The following is a 20,302-nucleotide window of genomic DNA, read 5'->3' as shown; positions in this document are numbered from 1 at the left end:
CATTGGCAGCTTCTGGCGTCAAAAAGTTGCAACACCTCCCACATGTTTTATGATAAATTGTTCCTCAAAAGATATGTTTTGTTTATGTGAGAAATATAGAATTCCATCATTTTAAAGAAATTTATTGATTTATTAGGCAGAAATACGATATATGGATCTGTTGCGAGTTAGAGATATTGGTGAGGAATTTTTATTGCTTAACAGTAATATCAAATTTGGAAAAAATGCTTGATTTTCAAAATTGGAGTAATAATGGTATAAATGTAGAGTCTGATGTAATGATAAATGGATCTTGGGTTGAGCAAACCCAAGTTAATAATAGTTTGCAGACTGATAATTTACTTGTTTCTTCTTTGTATAAAAAATTGAAACAAAAACACGCCTTCCCTCATTTTTGGTTGCATGAATTACGTAATCCAAAAAATGAAAATAAAATGAATAGTCAACAGATGATTGAAGTGTCAAGAAGTAATGTAAAAAGTCAAAATGTATTAAACTTTTTTTTTTTAAAGAAAAGAAGGTTTCGGAACCAAATATGATCATCATTTGAGTTGGCAACGTAAACTCGACCTGCCGTATACATTATTGGGTGTCAGTATTTGATTTTAAACTGTCGAAACTGAAACTCAACAAGATAAAGCAGTTTAATTCTAAAGTGATAAATAATATTTTACCTTTCAAAGATAATTTACTGAAATGGAAAATAACAACAAATGCACAGTTCAAATTCTGTAATGAAAATGAATCTTTAATGCATAATTTGTTGTATTGTCCGAGAGTAAAAAACATCTGGGCAAAGATCAGTGACCTTATCTTTGAATGTTCAAGAAAAATATTATCATAGATGAGAAAATTATAATAATTGGGTATGAATTTGTAAGAAGGATTATTTCCTTATTATCTCAATAGTTAATTCCATGGAATACGCAAGTCATAATATATATATCTCATGGAAGAATACAGAAATCAGCGTTTTACTGCATCATGTATTGTAAAAGAATTTAAATATGAAATTTTGTTATGTTGTAATGATATTTCCCAAAAAAGAAGTTTTCGAGCAATTGTTGATAAAATCCGTTACAGTATTTTCATTTGATGTAAATTGAAATATGTTTTATGCCTGCATTGACTTTTGCATGGTTCTGAGCAATTGATTTAAATAAAGTCCCTCAGTTTGAGAAAAGAAGTTTGAAAAGACTGAACGGGCAAATCCCCCGTTTCTTCATACTGTACGCCTACGTATATGCAATGTATATATATATGCAACTTGTATGTATTTTTTTTTTTCATTTGAAGACGGAAACTAGAAATATCACTTAAGGTGATTAATACCCCCGCCCCGTGACGACAGTCTTACCCAAGGAATGATCTTTCCTTGATCTTCTGCCATTTAAATGCCGTTACCATGGCAACGCAGCTTCCGACACGTCCGAAAAATATGTCTTGCACATCTTCCCACCAAGACTATTGTGTGTGCCACATTTCATAAGCTTTTGTCAAAAACTGAGGAAGTAGTTCAATCCACAAGATGTTTCCTTGATCTTCCACCATTAATATGCCGTTACCATGGCAACGCAGCTTCCGACATGTCCAAAAAATATGTCTTGCACATCTTCCCACCAAGACCAATGTGTGTGCCACATTTCATGAGCTTCAGTCGAATACAGAGGAAGTAGTTCAATCCGCAAGATCTTTCCTTGATCTTCTGCCATTTATATGCCGTTACCATGGCAACGCAGCTTCCGACACGTCCGAAAAATATGTCTTCCACATCTTCCCACCAAGATCAAGGTGTGTGCCACATTTCATAAGCTTTGGTCAAAAAACTGAGGAAGTAGTTAAATCCGCAAGATCTTTCCTTGATCTTCTGCCATTAATATGCCGTTACCATGGCAACGTACTTTCGGGTACTGTCAAAAAATGCGTCTTGCACATCTACAACCAAAGGCACACATCTGTACCAAGTTTCATGGAAATTGGGCAAAAACTGAGGAAGTAGTTTGCAACACAAAATTTTCCATCATTTTGGCTCATAATATGTGAGCTGTTACCATGGCAACATACTTTTTGTCACTGTCAAGAAATGTGTCATGCTGACCTATATCCTAAGACAAACATTCAATATGAATTCCATGAGAATTGGAAGAACACTGATGAAGCAGTTTTGCCATGAAGCATTTTGCCCTATATTTTACCAATAACATGCCGTTACCATGGCAACGCACTTTTTGCCACTGCGGAAATATGTGTCTTGCACATTAACATATTCAGATGAACATCTGTACCTAATTTCATAAAAATTGATCAAAAACTGTGGGAGGAGTTGGCGACGCAAGATTTGTACCCATTTTTGCCCATAATATGCCGTTACCATGGCAAAGTACTTTTGGGTACTGTCAAAAAATACGTCTTGCACATCTACAACCCAAGGCACACATCTGTGCCAAGTTTTATGGGAATCGGTTGAAAACTGAGGAAGTAGTTCGCGACGCAAGATTGCAACGGCCCGACCGCCCGACCGCCCGACCGCCCGACCGTCCGCTGATTCCTATATACCCCCTTCAAACTTCGTTTGGCGGGGGTATAATAAAAACAACAACAACAACAACAACAGCCTGTGACTTGCGGCAGCTACGCCCACCTACTAGTGCTCTGCGTGGACCTCTGCGGGCAATCCCCGCGACTCACCCGGAAAAAGTTTTGGTCATGCTCAAAACTTGACTGCGGCCAAATCGGACTTGCGTGCGCCCCTCCGGGCATCTACAGTAGATGCCAGTAACTGGCAAGATACGTGCTAGGTACTGTCAGGTGCGGGCCAACTGCATGAAGGTCTGGGTAGCATTTTTTTTTCCCTGCAAGTCAACCCGTAAGGCTTCCCCAGACACGATGTGACAAGGCCTTAAGCATGCTCAAAACTTGTTCCGGGTGAGTCGCGGGGGTTTGCCTGCAGAGGTACTCGCAGAACACCGTTAGGAGGCCCTAAGCGGTAGCACCGCAACTCCAGTGCTGGTCCCCGTATGTCGCTTGTAACTGAAAACGGATCGGTTTCGAAGCTCTCATGCAGGTCACACTGAATACACGCAAGTAGGAGGTAAGTAGCACGCGCCTAGCACGTAGGACGCAAGTGCGAAACTCGCCTACATTCCCCTGCCTGCTGGAAAATCCTTCCTCGCGACAAGCCCGCGTAGCTTGCCCGGAAAGGGCGTGACAGGGCCATTACAGGAAACATTTTGCTACCCGGAGGTCCCAGCAGAGATCCTGCGCAGTCATTGTCAGTGACAGTATCTCACATAGTTGCCCGGAGGTGCGCAAGCAAGTCCGATTTACCCGCAGCCAATTTTTGAGCATGCTCAAAACTTGTTCCCGGTGAGTCGCGGGGATTGCTAGCAGAGGTCCACGCAGAACACCAGGAGGAGACCCGTACCTGCCGCAAGTCCCAAGCAGTTTACCCGCTTGAAGTACGTAGGTTGCCCGTGGATCTGTGCCTATGCGCCTTACACGCGTTTAACCCTGGCCCCTTCCAGATTTTCATTTGCCACTCCTTTGCCCTTTATCCAATTTTAAGCAAGTAATTTGGTGACTTTTCCTGAAATCTTACTGTAAACATATTGATATATAATTTAACTATATTTGATATTTTTGGTTGCCATGGTAACCATAAACTGACAACCATATCAGTCAGATTTTGTATATTTTTCTGTTCAAATTTCAATTAACAATAATTTATTGTATGAAATTCCAATATTATGGAAATAATTATGTATGAAATGTGTACACGTACTATAACTATACACGTACCTATCACTGACAATGCATCGCAGGTCTCATAATGTATTTCTTTATGTTATGAATAGCGCCCCCACCAGGTGACCCTGAGAAATTTCAACCGTAACAAATGAGATTTGACTTGTCCATCATTTGTGGCAAATATGAAAATGATTGATCTATAATGACACATAATGGGGATAAAGAAATTATACAGAAAATCATGTTTTCAGCATATTACTATGTATTTCTTTATATTTTGGTAAATAGCGTCCTCTATTGGTGACCTGGAAAAAATCCAAATGTGCGGTCATATTGAGTACGAGTTGCTCTACCTCCACCCCCCCCCCCCTCCTGCGGCCAGGATAATGACTTTCTCTGGGACCTCTGACAAATAAATAGTCCTTCAGACGGATTCCTTCACTCACGTCAGCCCCACTGCGCCTGAGCACACGCAGGTCACACGGAATATCCCCATGCAAGCAGAAACTAGTAGCAGCCCCAGGTAAGACGCATGCAAAATTTGCTGAAATTCTTATCCGCCCTCAGAAATTGTCATGACTGTATGCTGGAACATCCCTACACGCAACAAGCCCACGTAGCTGCGCAGTACGCGCGGAGCCGTACGCGCCTTTTTTTTTTCCCCGTAACCAAGCGAGAGATTATCTCATGAATAATGTATTATCAGCGCACCTGCCATGTGTGCTGTCCTACCAAGTGCACATAGAAACGAGTGTGTGTGTGTGTGTGTGTGTGTGTGTGTTTTTTGTGTGTACGTGCGTGTGTTTGAGTGTGATACGTGCCTGTGAGCGTATTATGACATGTGTACGTTATGTGTACGTATTTGTGGTGTCACGTGTATGCGCACCCACGGACAAATTGTGCGGGTACTCGTGGAGCAAGCGTGTTTTAGTAACCATGGACATAAATTTAATCTATTTTTTTTATAATAACTGGAGAATTCCGGAAGCTATTGGGAGAAATTTGTAGTGGACGATATGCGTTTGACACATGGGCGGACTTAAATGATACTCAATAACACTTGTGCCATTCACTTTTATGTACACTTTATTAAAACAATTTGTGAAGTATTTACAGAACTGAAATCAAGGGGCTGTGACCAACGTAAAGTAAAAGTCAAAATTCTGAGTGAGACAAATTAACTTATAACATCACCTACGTTCCACAACTGTGTGAATGGGACCCTGGCTTGGTCCGGTTTCACCTGTGATTTCGACTTGACACTTGTTCAGAATAATTATAACAATTTCACTATCAAATCACTATCACTGTCAATATCACTTACTATCTGCTATCAAACACCGCTGTTAGGTTCACACTTCCGTAGTGCTGATCCTGAGATGACCAGCCCGGACGCATGACGGTTTACCGCGGTTACAACATTCGTCTGCTACCACATCAGGGTTCTGTACTAACCCACATTATTATGGAATCATATTCACAATATTCTTCTCACAGTTTCAGCTACACAAATCATGTCTATAGGGGTGTCATGTGCCCGCCCGGTTCATCGCTCACCTGCGTGATCCACACAGTCGCAAAATAGTATTGTCAATAATTGTTCGCTTCCAGAACATAACCTCGTGGGTGGAGCGTCCTTCTATGCGAGGTTGCTGTTCCAGCTCCAGTGTCGCGAGGGACCCGCGTTCCGTATTCGCTGGCGTCCAAAGGTTCTCCCTAGCGAGGGGCGGACACAGTCGCTCTGCTGAGAATGCGTCGGCCTGGAAGGAGTAGACTCGACCTCGGCGCCATCTACAAAATTATTTAAATACGATATATACCAATGGGGTGTGTTCAAATCACACACACAAAAGGTTATCAGCTTAAAATCCTGATATTGCAGTGAAAATTTAAGAACTGCGTTATTATCCAATTGACATACAAAATTCACATATTAATGTTGCCAGTATTGACAATATAACAGTGCATACCTTGTTAAACATAACCGCATCATTTTCAAAAGCTGTACACCATTATAATATACTTTATCACTTATTTACGGGGTTCTCCGGGGCTTTATGCGGTACCCTGAAGTACATTCACATCTTTATACAAAATTTTATACAAAATTTTAAACCGCAATATGCTTACCAATGACCGGTGCACTATGTAATATGAACAAAATGTCTCTTCGCCTTGTCTGCTGTAGGCTGCAAAGGCTGTTGAAGTACGACTTCGGGCAGAAAACAAAAATTGAGCTCTGGTTAAATAGTATACCGGCTGACGGTAAGGTGGACGGCTCCTGGCCGCAAACGAAATTGAGCTCCGGTTAAAAATATCGTGCCCACTGGCGCCTGGGTGTGGCAGGTAGGTTTCCTAACACGGAGCTAAATCGGTGTTTTCTCGATGAAATCAAACTGGTATCTGCCACGAAAAGATCCAACTCTACAGTAAAGCTACTCGGCTACGGCACTCCTTTTCGAGGCATTTTAAATATTTGGTACAACTAAAGAGACTTGAACAAAACACCTATACATCACACTCCCGGGACTGGAGCTATTTCCTGTCTTTTCTTTCTACACCCAGGTATTAATTGACATGCAAAAAAAAAAACAAAAAAAAAAACAAAAACAAACTAGAGATTGTAATTTGTCATCACTGACAAATTAAGGTGATCCGATTTTTTTTTTTTAAATCAATGATTCAAGTCCTGATCGCAATAGGCATGACCATGCAGGTTTCATCTGTGTTCAGAGACATTGGTCGTGTGATGTTTGGATTCTCATTTAGAAAAGGGAGTCATATCTGCCATCTTTGGTACCAAATCTGTATACACTATAACGAAGATACAGCAACAAGTACATATGACCTTTGACCCCACTTTGCACAACCTAGATGGCATCTGAGCAAAAGGTGGTTATTTTGTGAAATGATTCTTGTAACATGATCTTTGCGTGTGCAAAATATGGGAAAGATAAGACATGTATTCACCAAGATACAGGATGAAACATTTGCGACCTTTGAACCTAATTTACGTACCCAAGATGTTGTTATTTTATGAAATAATGTACGTGACATGAACTAAACATGTGCAAAATATGGGGGTGATAGGGGCTGTTTTTCTTGAGTTATTGCAAAGAAAGTTGCAGAAACATAGAAATATCTCAATACATCGAAGATAAGCTTTAATTTCAACCAAGTATTTTAACATGATCCCGACATCATATGAAAAAACACAAAGGGCACGTAACGATAGCGCAAAATCTCAGTTACAACATATTAAAATCTGAGAAAAATTCACCGAAGGGTAAGTGAGCTAGTGCTCGATAAAGACAATCATGTCAATTTTCACATCTACAAAAATTCCCTCCCATGGAGATAACACGTCATAACGAAGAAACAGAAAGAAGTACATATGACCTTTTGACCCCACTTTGCACAGACAAGATGGCATCTGAGCAAAGAGTGGTTATTTTGTGAAATGATTCTTGTAACATGATCTTTGCGTGTGCAAAATATGGGAGAGATAGGACATGTATTCACTTAGATACAGGATGAACCATTTATGACCTTTGACCCTAATTTACATACCGAAGATTGTGTCCGATCAAGTAATTGTTATTTTATGAAATGATGTACGTAACATGAATTAAACATGTGCGAAATATTGGGTAGATAGGGCTTGCTTTTCTTGAGTTATTGCAAAGAAAGTTGCAAAAGGAAATTAATATGAAAATACATCGAAGATAAGCTTTAATTTCAACCAAGTTTTTGGACGTGATCCCGACACCGTATGAAAAAATAAAGGGCACATTCACGATAGCCCAAAGTCTCAGCTACAACATATCGAAATCTTGGAGAAATTCATGGAAGCATAAGTGAGCTAGTGCTCGATAAAGATAGTCATGTCAATTTTCATTTCCAGAAAAACTGCACTCCCATAGAAATAACACGTAAACTGGTCAAATTTGACAAGATTACATTCAATCCATTTTACAGGTGACGCCGTCCTCCAGTCAAAATGTTTTTATAACATAAGTGAAAGAACATTTAATAAGCTACAACATACTGAAATCTGGGTGAAAATTGGCAAGGGATTAGTGAGATACGCTCGAGTGAACTTAAAATTTGATGACGTCATTTTGAAAATTTACTTTTTTTACTTTATCAAGAAATTTGATATCTTTTAATCATTTTGCCAGCATTGCCACCCCATGAAATGACATGTACAACTCATCAGCTTTCAGAATATGTAAAGAAAATGGGGGGTCACCGTCCATCCTGAGGAGTAAAATCGGGTTTAAAATTGGCGGTTTTTTGGCATTGTTGCACTGTATATCGCCATTGACGCGCGCGCGGAATTTCAACTTTGACGGGCTCGTATGACGTCATATTGAGTCGGATTGACTTGAAACTTGGTAGAAATATTCCTTGACATTTCAGGCATCTGATAAATGTGAAAAAACGGGAAATTTATATTGCATATGAGCTGTGCGTGCGTATCTGTGCGCGCGCGTACGCGTCCGTCCGATTTTTTTTTTCAATTTTTCAAAAAATGCTCCAAATGGTCTGAAACGTGTGCAAAAAGATTTTGAGCTCGATTGGAGCATGCAAATATTTCAACGCGCGCGTACGCGCACGTTTTAATAATAAATATAAATTTTGATAATATAAGTAGAATGCGCTTGTCTTGAAATATATGTGACGTAAATTTCATTGAAACTTTCCATTCCATTAATGAGATATGAATGAAAATGTGTTTTCATATAATGACGTCATCGTGACGTCACGGTCGACTGATCACTATGATACATTAGATCCGTCATCTTTGTTACATGATACATACATGGTATGATTTTGAAATCGATAGGCAGAGGACTTTCTGAGCTAACCTCTGCACAACTTTTGAGGAGAAATAAAGAAACAAAGAAGAAAATATAATGACGTCATCGTGACGTCACGGTGGACTGATCACTATGATTTTACTAGATTTGTCGTCTTTGGGACACGATACATATATGGTATAAGTTTGACATTGATAGGCAATGCACTTTCTGAGCTAACCCCTGCACAACTTTTGTCCAGAAATAAAGAAATAAAGAATCCGTACAGATACAGAAGGTGATCCGAGAGGATACTCGGATCACCTAAAAAGAATCAGTACAGATACAGAAGTAGGTGATCCGAGAGGATACTCGGATCACCTAAAAAATGGAACTCGTCTCGGTCATCGATAGCGCGACTTGCAAAACATTTACACCTGTCTTAGCACTTTCTCTCCGTCTCTCTCGCTTTCTCTCCCGCTCACTCACTCGCACTCTTAGTCTCGTTATCCCTACACATAACCATCATTACCTAGTTGAATGACCGATAGGTTATATACGTGAAACAGCGTGGAAATGCATTTTCAATGTGACAGCGTTGTTTTAGTACCGTGATGAACGTGAATGAACTTTGAATATAGGCACTTCAAAAGATGAAAAAGTGGTGTATTGGAAACGACAACTTCTGTAGTAAGCTCTTACAGTAAACAACACACGTTCACCTTTCAAAGCAACGCCGAATATTTTATCAGCAACAGAAACACGTAGGAACTTGACAATACACAATTGTCCCACATGTATCATCTCACACGAATATTACAATATTTCACTGGTTAGCTGGAAGAGACAGAGAAGAAGGATGAGGAGACTACATAGAGCAGAGCTAATTACCTCGAACATTTGAGGATTGCTTCTATTACAAAGTAAAGAGCAAAAGCTACTGCAAAATTTGAAACAATCAACATTCGACACATTCTTTAGAATATTTGATACGAGGCTGCTGATTTCATCTGTGCAAACGACCGATCTCCCTTGATTTCTTAATTTTTGGAACAACAAGTAATTCCATCACTTTGGAAATTGAATTAATCGTGAAAGCTACAGCTGCAATGGAGTGATTAAGTGAACAGCATTATACGAGAGGATAAACAATAAGCATAGACGTCACAAAAAAGTTCTGGTACGATATCCTTTTTTATTTTTTATTTAATAGGCCATCCACTTGTTATGCGCTGTGATGGTGAACATAGAATATACCCCCGCCTTGTATGCAAAACAAATTCAAAAATGAATTATGATGTGCTGTACGTATTCTGTAATTCGTTCGTGACCAATCTTGCTAATCTCATAAATTTGAATCTCTTTTGCATTTATTTTTGTGTCAGTGTCAATATCACTGTGAAGCTCTTAACAGTTACTCAAACCAACGGCGTAAATCTGTACTGAGGAGTGGAGGGGGGGGGGGATGGTCACCATCACCACGATTACAAGCCCATAACCGGACCGGGGGGGGGGGGAGCTTGGTGCCCCCCCCCCCCACACACACACACTTTACAGGGACCGGATGTCCCACTCTTTTGCATGAAATATAAAGTGGGAGGAAATTGGCAGCAAAAATATGAAGATTTTTTGTTCTTGTTGCTTTTTTTTTTTGCTTGTCAGATGACTTTCGGCGGAAAATCAGACCTTACAAGTATGAAGACATTTCTTTGTTTTTTAAATATCTGTGAGAGGGAGCGGAGCGACCAAACGGGGGGAGGGTGTGTAGGGGGGGGGGGGGTATCCCTCTCCCACACGAGGAAGATTTTGCATTTTCATACCTGAAATTCAGCGATCTGGTGCACACTTTTGGTGAAAATTTTATTTTCTTTCCTTAAAAGAAAAATAAGAAAATGAAATATTCACAATATATTATTGAAAGACTAAATCGTGGTATTTCAGCTCTTGCTCCGCCTGTGCGACATCACTGTGAAGGCCTACTAAATAATGGGGCCTATCACCGGCGTAGACAGGATTTGACCTATAGGAGGAGCGGTTATGTGAGGGAGCGAAGCAAACGGGGGGGGGGGGGTATAAATCTTTTTGCATTGAAAATGTTGACATTTTACAGTCCAAAAACTGCCGTTTGTAGCTATATTTTCGCTTTGGAAATTAAGGGGGGCCGCGCCGGGCACAACTGCTGTCAGTCACTGGCAGCAACATCAGGAGAATGGCATAGCGGTCAAATGCGAGCGAGCGGAGCGAGCGAGCTTGAAAGTTTTGACATTTTACAGTCCAAAGACTGCCGTTTGTGGCTGTATTTTTTCGCTTTGGAAATTAAGGGGGACACACCGGGCAAAACTGCCGGCAATTACTGGCAGCAACATCAGGAGAATAGCATAACGAATAAATGCGAGCGAGCGAAGCGAGCGAGCTTGAAAATTTTGATATTTTACAGTCCCCCAAACTGTCCTTTGTGGCTGTATTTTTTCGCTTGGGAAATAAAGGGGGCGCACCGGGCGAAAACTGCTGGCAATTACTGGCAGCAACATCAGGAGAATGGCATAATGATTAAATGCGAGCGAGCTTCAAAATATTCACATTTTACAGTCCAAAAACTACCGTTCGTAGTTATATTTTTCGCTTTTGAAATTAAGGGGGACCGCACCGGGCGCAACTGCTGTCAATTACTGGCAGCAACATCAGGAGAATGGCATAGCGATTAAATGCGAGCGAGCGGAGCAAGCGAGCTTGAAAATTCTGACATTTTAGAGTCTAAAAACTGCCGTTTTGTAGCTATACTTTTTCGCTTTGGAAATTAAGGGGGACACACCGGGCGCAACTGCTGGCAATCACTGGCAGCAACATCAGGAGAATGGCATAGCGGTTAAATGCGAGCGAGCGGAGCGAGCGAGCTTGAAAATTTTGACATTTTACAGTCCAAAGACTGCCGTTTGTGGCTGTATTATTTCACTTTGGAAATAAAGGGGAGCGCACCGGGCGAAAACTGCTGGCAATTACTGGCAGCAACATCAGGAGAATGGCGTAATGATTAAATGCGAGCGAGCGAAGCGAGCGAGCTTCAAATTTTTCACATTTTACAGTCCCAAAACTACCGTTCGTAGCGAAATTTTTCGCTTTGAAAATTAAGGGGGGGGGGGGGGCGCACCGGGCGCAACTGTTGTCAATCACTGGCAGCAACATCAGGAGAATGGCATAATGATTGAATGCGAGCGAGCTTCAAAATTTTCACATTTTACAGTCCCAAAACTGCCGTTCGTAGCTATATTTTTCGCTTTGGAAATTGAGGGGGGCGCACCGGCCGAAAACTGCTGTCAGTCACTGGCAGCAACATCAGGAGAATGGCATTATGGTTGAATGCGAGCGAACGGAGCGAGCGAGCTTTAAAATTTTGATATTTTACACTCCAAAAACTGCCGTTTGTAGCTATATTTTTCGCTTTTGTTTGTCCCACTTTTATGGGAGATCCATCCCCCCCCCGATCGACGCCTCTGCATATGAGGGTGCTTTTGTTAAGTGAAAGATCTGCTGCACACTCTTTGATGAATTAGGGATATATACGTCAATGTCAAAAGTGAACAAAGTTTATCGAAAGGGATCCTGTATAGCGGAGCTTTTGCATGCTTATGATTGCAATACAACGATCTGGTGCATAGTTCTGGGGATATTTGGACAATTTTCCATTAAGAAAGTTCGAGATTTGTCCTCATCTCGGGAATTGCTTGGGGGATAAATGATTTGTCTGCCTAAACACTTCCAAAGGGGCGGGGCAAATGCCCCTTTGCCCCCCCCCCCCCCCCCCCGAGATAGATTTGACGCCCCTGATCTTCCCTGGGAATGCCCATAGATGTATCCTGACTGAGTAATCAGTCACTGTCATTTCTCAGGAATGATTCAGGAAATGGAGGGGGTTCGATTATGACGGTATAGTTTTTGTTATTGTTTGTTTGTTTGTTTGTTTTCGTACATATTTTGCAGATGGTCCCCAGTTACTCGCGTCATAGCATGTTTACATGTAGGCCTATACTATTTGAAGTTGTCAACGTCTGAGCCATACCTTACAGTGACTGTATGTCGATGTTACTTTCTTCGTGAGCAAGCGAAGCGAGCGAGCGCTTGAGAAAATTATGTATACATTTTCCTACAAGATAGAATACTGTTCAGCTATGTTACCTGTCTGAAGGCCGGCGTACAAACGTCATGCAATAATTATGTCAAAATTGTTACAATCACATTTCTGCTTCCTCCATTTTTTTCCTCAAAATTCAGGGGGGATGATTGTACAGGCCATCCCCCTCCTCCATTTCAGGGGGGGGGGGGGATATATCCCCCCATCCCCCCCCCCCCCCGGGATTTACGCCCATGACTCAAACCCTCTAACAATAGATCTAACATTTAGCCTATACATGTCTACTATTAATTTCCACGCAAGCACTTCGCATTTTGCACAATGCACCGTTGCACTTTTTTTCTTCTTTTTTTCCCTCTCCTCATTCTTCCCTCTCTCTCTCTCTCTCTCTCTCTCTCTTCCTTTATTGCCACTCAGTGAGTGGTGACTTAAATATCCCTTACTTATGTCGCATTGTCTAGACAATCCTTCCTGAGGCCACTGTCCTCGACAATCCTTCCTGAGGCCATTGTCCTCGTCAAGCGTTTGCTTATGCTCATGGGTCTCCTGTATTTCTATTATACCGTAAACTATGTCCCCCCCCCCCCCCAAAAAAAAAAGTACAACGGGACCCTCCGCAATGATAGCTTTAAAAATATTGAATCAATCTAAATACAAATTCAGGGTATGAGACTATAACTCATTGCCCACATCTTACAGCAAACCCCATTCAATTTGTTTCAGTGGTCAAAGAGAAATGAGGAATTTTGTAGAGGATGTCGGGAATCTCTTCCCTCCAAGTTCTGTCTGTTGTATTCACACACAAGATCATCGAAGTGCTAAACTTGGAAGAATCAGACTCGTGACATATACCAATGGGGCGTGACATGCTTTACAACAATCCCCATTTCTCTGTGACTACTTAACCAAATCGAATGGGGTTTTCTGCAAAATAGAGCTAAAACGTTATATTTTAAGACCTTGAAGTAGTTTTTAGAATATTTAATCATATTGGGTGTTATCAATGCGAAAATCTGATTGTAATTTTTTGGGGACATACTGTATGAACAGTTGCTTAATTTGTCTTTGAGTCACAAATACACGGGATCCCATGTTTGCATAGATTATTGCCTGTTTGCTTTCCTTTGGTATTGTGTTAGAAAAATTTTTGATATTTCAATTAATCTCTGTTTTAACTGTCGGATTCAAATTAAACTTTGCTCAGGGTACTTCGTTCAACTGACTTTGTATGTCATTATGTATGAAAATTAAAATCAGAAATAAGATTAACTCAAATCAAATCAAAATAAAAGAAGAAAAAAGAAAGAAAGATGCAATACTTCCTTCATTTCCATGATTTTTGTTCATTCGCCTATGTCAAGCCTCATTTAGTGTCTATTCTGGCACGGCGTCAATTTTTTTTTCTAACATTAATGTTGTTGACAAGTCCAGGTTCATAATATCGGTAGCGACAGTCAAGTTGCCGCCTCGCTTGGCGCAGCAGAGCCTAGTTCTTGAATGTTTCAAGGAGTTTTGAATAATCTATTGTCATTTTCCTGATGGTGTTATATACCAGTGTATACGTACAATGATCCGATCCTAAACTCAGCTCTGTACAATCCTCAGTTCCTGACGATGTCATGCCGTAGAATGCCGACCACGAGTTGCGTACACGTGGAGAGACTACTGTTCACAGTGTACACGCGTACACACACACACACACACACACACACTCATATACAAAAACACACAAATATATCAAATATCATACACAATACTATCGCTCTTTGCAGGGGCTTTGCGCGCTGAACTCTATATAGGCCTTTATGTAAATAGCACCAGTCTGTAAGAATCTTCAGTCTATTGAAGGAGGCAGACTTAATCAGATGAAGAAGAAGAAGAAGGGTGCAAATATGCACCATAAACATTAATACATTGTGAATTGAAAATTTGGACCACGAGTACCAATGTTTTACTCGTAAGATCAAACTGATGGATATGTCTGCATCTTTGTAGGTACGAATATAAATATCAAGAGATTAAATTTTCTACTTGCATAATAAAAGGTGCAATACGCGTGCACCCCAGGGTGCTGCTATAGGGACAAATAAGGTGCAAATTTAAACCTTTATTTTTTAGTGTGTAATGAATATTCATGTGGCTCGCACTTTTGGCGAGGAGAATGGTACATTTACGGCTGCGCATAACGAATAATCATGAGATAATCTCTCGCTTGGTTACGGAAAGAAAAGGCGCCCGTACGCGCCCGTACAGGTGTGACACGGCCAGTGGACAGGGCGTAAACATGAATACGGGTAAACAGGATATGCGTGCGCATCTCCGGACAACTACGGGAGAGTACGTGCAAAGTACTGTCATGTGCGGGTCAGCTGGGGGGATCTCCGGGTAGCAAAAAATTGCTCTCCGCAAATCACACACAAGGCTTCCAACCGACCATTAAAGTTTTGAACATCGTGTCCTACATTTTAACCTAAAACATCCTATCAATATAAAACTTATCCACCTACCGATATTTTTATGCACCAGAAAAAGTTAGTTTTCATGCCAGGAAGGTTTTACTGCCACTTGGTCCAACACGGATGACGCAGTTTTGTTATTAGGTTACTAGATGGGGATATACCCCCTCCCACACAAGGGAGATTTGGCACTTTCAGGCCTGAAGTTCAACGATCTGGTGCACATCTTTGGGGAAATTTGTGGATCTTCTTTTCCTATCAAGAAAGTAAGAAAACGAATATTCACCAAAAACTGAATGACTAAATCGCGGTATCTCAGCACCTTTCTTTTTTCCCGCGTGTCGACATCACTGTGTAGGCCGATAGTGATACATGGACATGGGGGGGGGGGGGGGGAGGAGGAGGTAGTAGGAGGTAATCCCCTCTTACACGACGGAAGTTTTGCACTTTTAGAATTTGGAATATTCAGAAAATTGTTAATCACCAAATTTTGTCGGGTCTAAGTCTATGGACGGGAACCGAGCGGGGGAAAGGTAAATTAAAGAGGATGATTGAACTTTTGAATATACTTGAATTGAAGTGACATGACGCGCACTTTTTGATGAAATATTCTGAAATTCCCCCAACTAAGTGTGCTAATTGTGTTGAATGGGGTCTAACTGATGACGGTATGGAAAGGGATATCCCCCTCCCATGCGAGGGAAATTTTGCATTTTTTTTTTTCAGAATTGAAATTCAACAATCTAGCTGTTACACACTGGGTGAAATATTGGGAAAGTTCTCTATCGAAAAAAGCAAGAATATTTTCCTCATTTCGCGAATTACTTGGGGGGTGAAACACAATGACTTCTTTGCTCCCCTTGTCCTCGGAGATTAATGCTCCTGCATACAAGGGAGCTTTTGCATTTATAGAATCCCAATGAAAATATCTCGCAAACACATTTTTGATGGAATTTGGGAAGCTGTCATTCCCCCAAGCACTGCCAAGACTTCTAGTGTACTAAATTTATGAATGGAAACTAAGCGGGGAATTTTTTTTTTTTTTTTTTAAAGTGAAGTGACAGATCTGGTGCACACTTTTAATGAAACATTGGGGAATCTGACAATCTACAAGTGTACTTGGTCTATAGGAAAAGGATCGAACGGGGGAGGGTGTATGGGGAGGGGTGTCCCCCTTCCACGCGAGAGAGATTTTGCATTTTCAGAGTTGAAATTCAGCAATCTGGTGCACACCTTTGGTGAAATATTTGGACAGTTTTCTGAAAAAAAAAAAAAAAAACCTGCATGACTACCTTCTCATCTCGGGAATTATTGGGGCAAAATGCTATACGAATGTTATTTTTCTCTTCCCACTCAAATCCCAAGCTTACTTTTGTGCCCATCCGGCACCGTCATTGCTATGTACAAGTTACTCAATCGATAAGTGAGTACAGATTGTCACTCAGTCTTCAGAAGACGAGGAACGTGCTTTTTATCAATGATTATCGAAGCATTACCAACAGACATCGTATTTTGGTATCATTCTATTAAAGATATATGCAAAATTAGATTTTGTAGGTGTTACTGTCGACAATTTGAGCTCTTCTCAATGTACTCAGTGGGTGATGTTTGTTGTTCAGAAGATTCTTTATTCCGAAACACACTAATTCCCTATAGGGCCTAATTACATGTTCGTGTATCCGAAGATGAAATGAATGAAATGAAATGAAATGAAATGAAATGAAATGAAATGAAATGAAATGAAATGAAATGAAATGAAATGAAATGAAATGAAATTTATTTACCAAACAAACATCGTCAACATAGTGAAAAACAGTCAATAGTTAAAGTACAGTTTTGGCAAAAAAAAAAAAAAAAACCTCCCCAAAACCCGGCAATATGAAATAACCCCCCCCCCCCAAAAAAAAAAAAAAAAAAAAAAAATGAAATAACACACAAAAAATGAAATAACAACAAAAAATAATACACCAGTACGTATCATCGACTCCATGTTTCCGAGAAACAAATCATTTCATGGATATCATAGTGGGAGGTCTAATGACTTTCGTTTACCCCTCCTGAGAGCTGTATCAACCCAGAACACACTCATGTAGACAGCGGTCGTAATTTTTTTCGAATTCTCTAGATTGCTAAATAAGAAAAAACTTTCTCACTGAAATTTCTGAGTTCAAATAGAAACATCTTTCAGCTCAAATTGAAACATTTTCTAGTTGAGTTCTACCGAGATTAGTGTTTATGTATTCTAGCTGATGTGTTTTCCTTGACTTCTCCAAGGCGTTTGATACAATAGACCATGACATGTTACTTTATAAGTTAAATCATTACGGAATTCGGGGAAGGGCGCTAGAATGGTTCACTGATTATTTAACGAATAGAAAACAATTTGTAAGTATTCACGGTGACGATTCCCAACCAAAACTGATTTCTTGTGGTGTTCCACAGGGTTCCTTGTTAGGCCCACTTTCTTTATTTTATATATTAATGATATCCAGAACTCCTCTAAGATTCTCTCCTTCGTTTGCTTTGCAGATGATACAAATTTGTTCTTCTCTCATCAAAATCCCGATGCGCTTATAAACATAATAAATAAAGAACTTGTTTCTGTCCAATCTTGGATTTTTGCGAACAAATTATCCTTAAACATTGATAAAACTCAGTATATGTTATTCAGTAATTCGCTACCTGTGTTACCTCTCTCTGTCAAGATAAACAACATTGATCTGTCACAGGTCAACAATACAAAATTTTTGGGTCTTTATATCGATAGTGATTTATCTTGGAGAACCCATGTTAATTATGTAAGCAGAATTATTGCTAGAAATACCGGGGTTCTTAACAAACTTAGCTATTATTTTCCAAGTAATATTCTACAGAGCATATATTCAACTTTGATATCTCCCTATCTCAACTATGGGATTCTGGCGTGGGGAAATGCTTCTAAAAACCTTATCGATTCGTTATTTTTTGTACAAAAACGAGCTGTTAGAATTGTTAACCACACTGGATATTTATCCCACACGAACGAACTTTTTGTAAGTAATAAAATTTTGAAAATTCCCGAGTTATTTTATTACAACGTCGGCCTGTTTATGTTTCAATTTTCAACTGGCCAATTACCAGACGTATTTTCCCAAATGTTTACAAGAAATCATACAGTTCATGATTATCCAACTCGTCAACGTTACGCATATCACCTTCCACGTACCCGAACAATTTTCGCGAAAAAAACCATTATGTTCGCTGGGCCCAAATATTGGAACGAACTCCCTATGGAACTTGTAAGTTGTACCACTGTAACCTCATTCAAACGAAAACTGAAGCAATATCTTCTTAGCAGCTACATTGTACGGCATGCATAGTGTATAGTTCTTGTTGCTCTTTACATGTTACCCCTTGTCTATCCCACCTTAGTCCGGCGGGATCCTAACCATGAACACTATTTTTGAACAGTCTGCCTGTTGCGCTGTTCATGCACCTATTGTTCCACTCGGTTATCGAAACTCCCGCGCGTGACAGCTGTCGGTTACTATGGTCACACGGAATGCTTGGTTTTAGGACCCATGCTGGAATGTTACTTCTGAGCTTTCGGTATTGTTTACATTCACGACAAATCTCATTATCCCACCTTCTACTTATGTATTTATGACATACAGTTACGCCATTTTCTATACTCTGCAACACACCCCTTGAATCTCTGCAGTTGTTGTTCACTGCTGCAACATGTGACCTTTCTGTTTTCTGTATTTTTATTTAGTGACATATATTTAATTGGATTTTTTGTTTTGTTTGTTCTAATCGGTTTCCCCAGATATAGTTGGTCTTAAAAAAACATCCGTACTTTAAACTTCCCCTAATCTGATTACTCACGGGACCTGCGGCTGTACAAGCTAATGCTTTTACGCAGGCCCCATCATATTTTTTTTCACATTATGACCACAGTGTAATTAGCATGCATACAGACCTCGTGTTTATACCAAATCAAACTTCTGTACATTCTGATGAAGTCTCATCTGAATTATGTTTTGTATAATTTTCGTATTCATATACTTTATTGTGATATATGTGAGAAATATGAAAATAAATTGAAATGAAAAAATGAAAATGATCACCACCTATTCAAAATGTTATCATTTTAGGAAAATTAAAAGCACATTTCTTTTTATTAACACTTTTTTTTTTCAGCCGGAAGAAATCACTTGTCATTTCGAGCCACTTTCTTCCTCATCCTCTTTCCTATTCCTCCTCACCTGCGTGTGTAGGTATTTATATTCTTAGTCATGTCATGTGGTTGAGCATTTTGTGTTTGTTTTTATGTTGGTTTTTTTTTTTGGTCCTGTCCTGTCTATCATATCTTGAATCAATTTATATTTCATTATTTGTATCGAGATTTTTTTTCTTTTTTTTGCTTGAGCTGTCCACATTATTTACAAGTACTGGCTTTTTTAGTTGTCCTTTTATTTATTTTTTTTTTGTCGCAGAATGTAGAAAATGTAATAGGCTGGTTTGAAACTTTGTATCCCATATACATTTTGTTCATATTTTTTATTATCGCCAATTTTCATCTTGCATGTAACCAGTATAACTAATATCTAACAGTATCAATTTTTACGCTTCAACAGGTTACGGGAACATCACACCGACAACAACGCTCGGAAGATTGCTCTGCGTGGTCTATGCGAGTTTTGGGATACCACTTATGTTGCTCTTTGTCTCGGACGTAGGTAAGTTATTTTGTTATTCAAAAAGATTTTGCCACGACAAATTTCTTCTCGATGGGCCGACGGTAGGTATGTGTTTGTGTGGTTTATCTAACGACTGATCTATGTATGAATATATATATATATATATATATTAGTTTTGTTTGTACAAGGTAGAAAAATGCTTAAATTCCAAAACATTCTTTTCATTCATACCAAAAGTCAATGAAGCTTCAACTGATCTGCTGATTTCGTTTAGAACTATTCATGAAATTACACCATTAAAAGGGATGACATTTTACTTACTTTACTTTTTCCTTCCGCTTGTACCCGGGGGCGTCGCGGGGAGACATAAGCGTCTATATGCTGCAAGGCGGGTAGCCTGGAGAAGGGACACATCGTGAGCATTTAGGGTATCTGCCACAGAGTCTCTCCAGCGTCGTCTTGGTCTGCCTCTGGCTCTCGCACCAG

This window comes from Diadema setosum, chromosome 5 (genome assembly GCF_964275005.1).
Source record: "Diadema setosum chromosome 5, eeDiaSeto1, whole genome shotgun sequence".
In the NCBI taxonomy this organism is placed as follows: domain Eukaryota; kingdom Metazoa; phylum Echinodermata; class Echinoidea; order Diadematoida; family Diadematidae; genus Diadema; species Diadema setosum.
Note: the sequence above shows the minus strand (reverse complement) of the source record.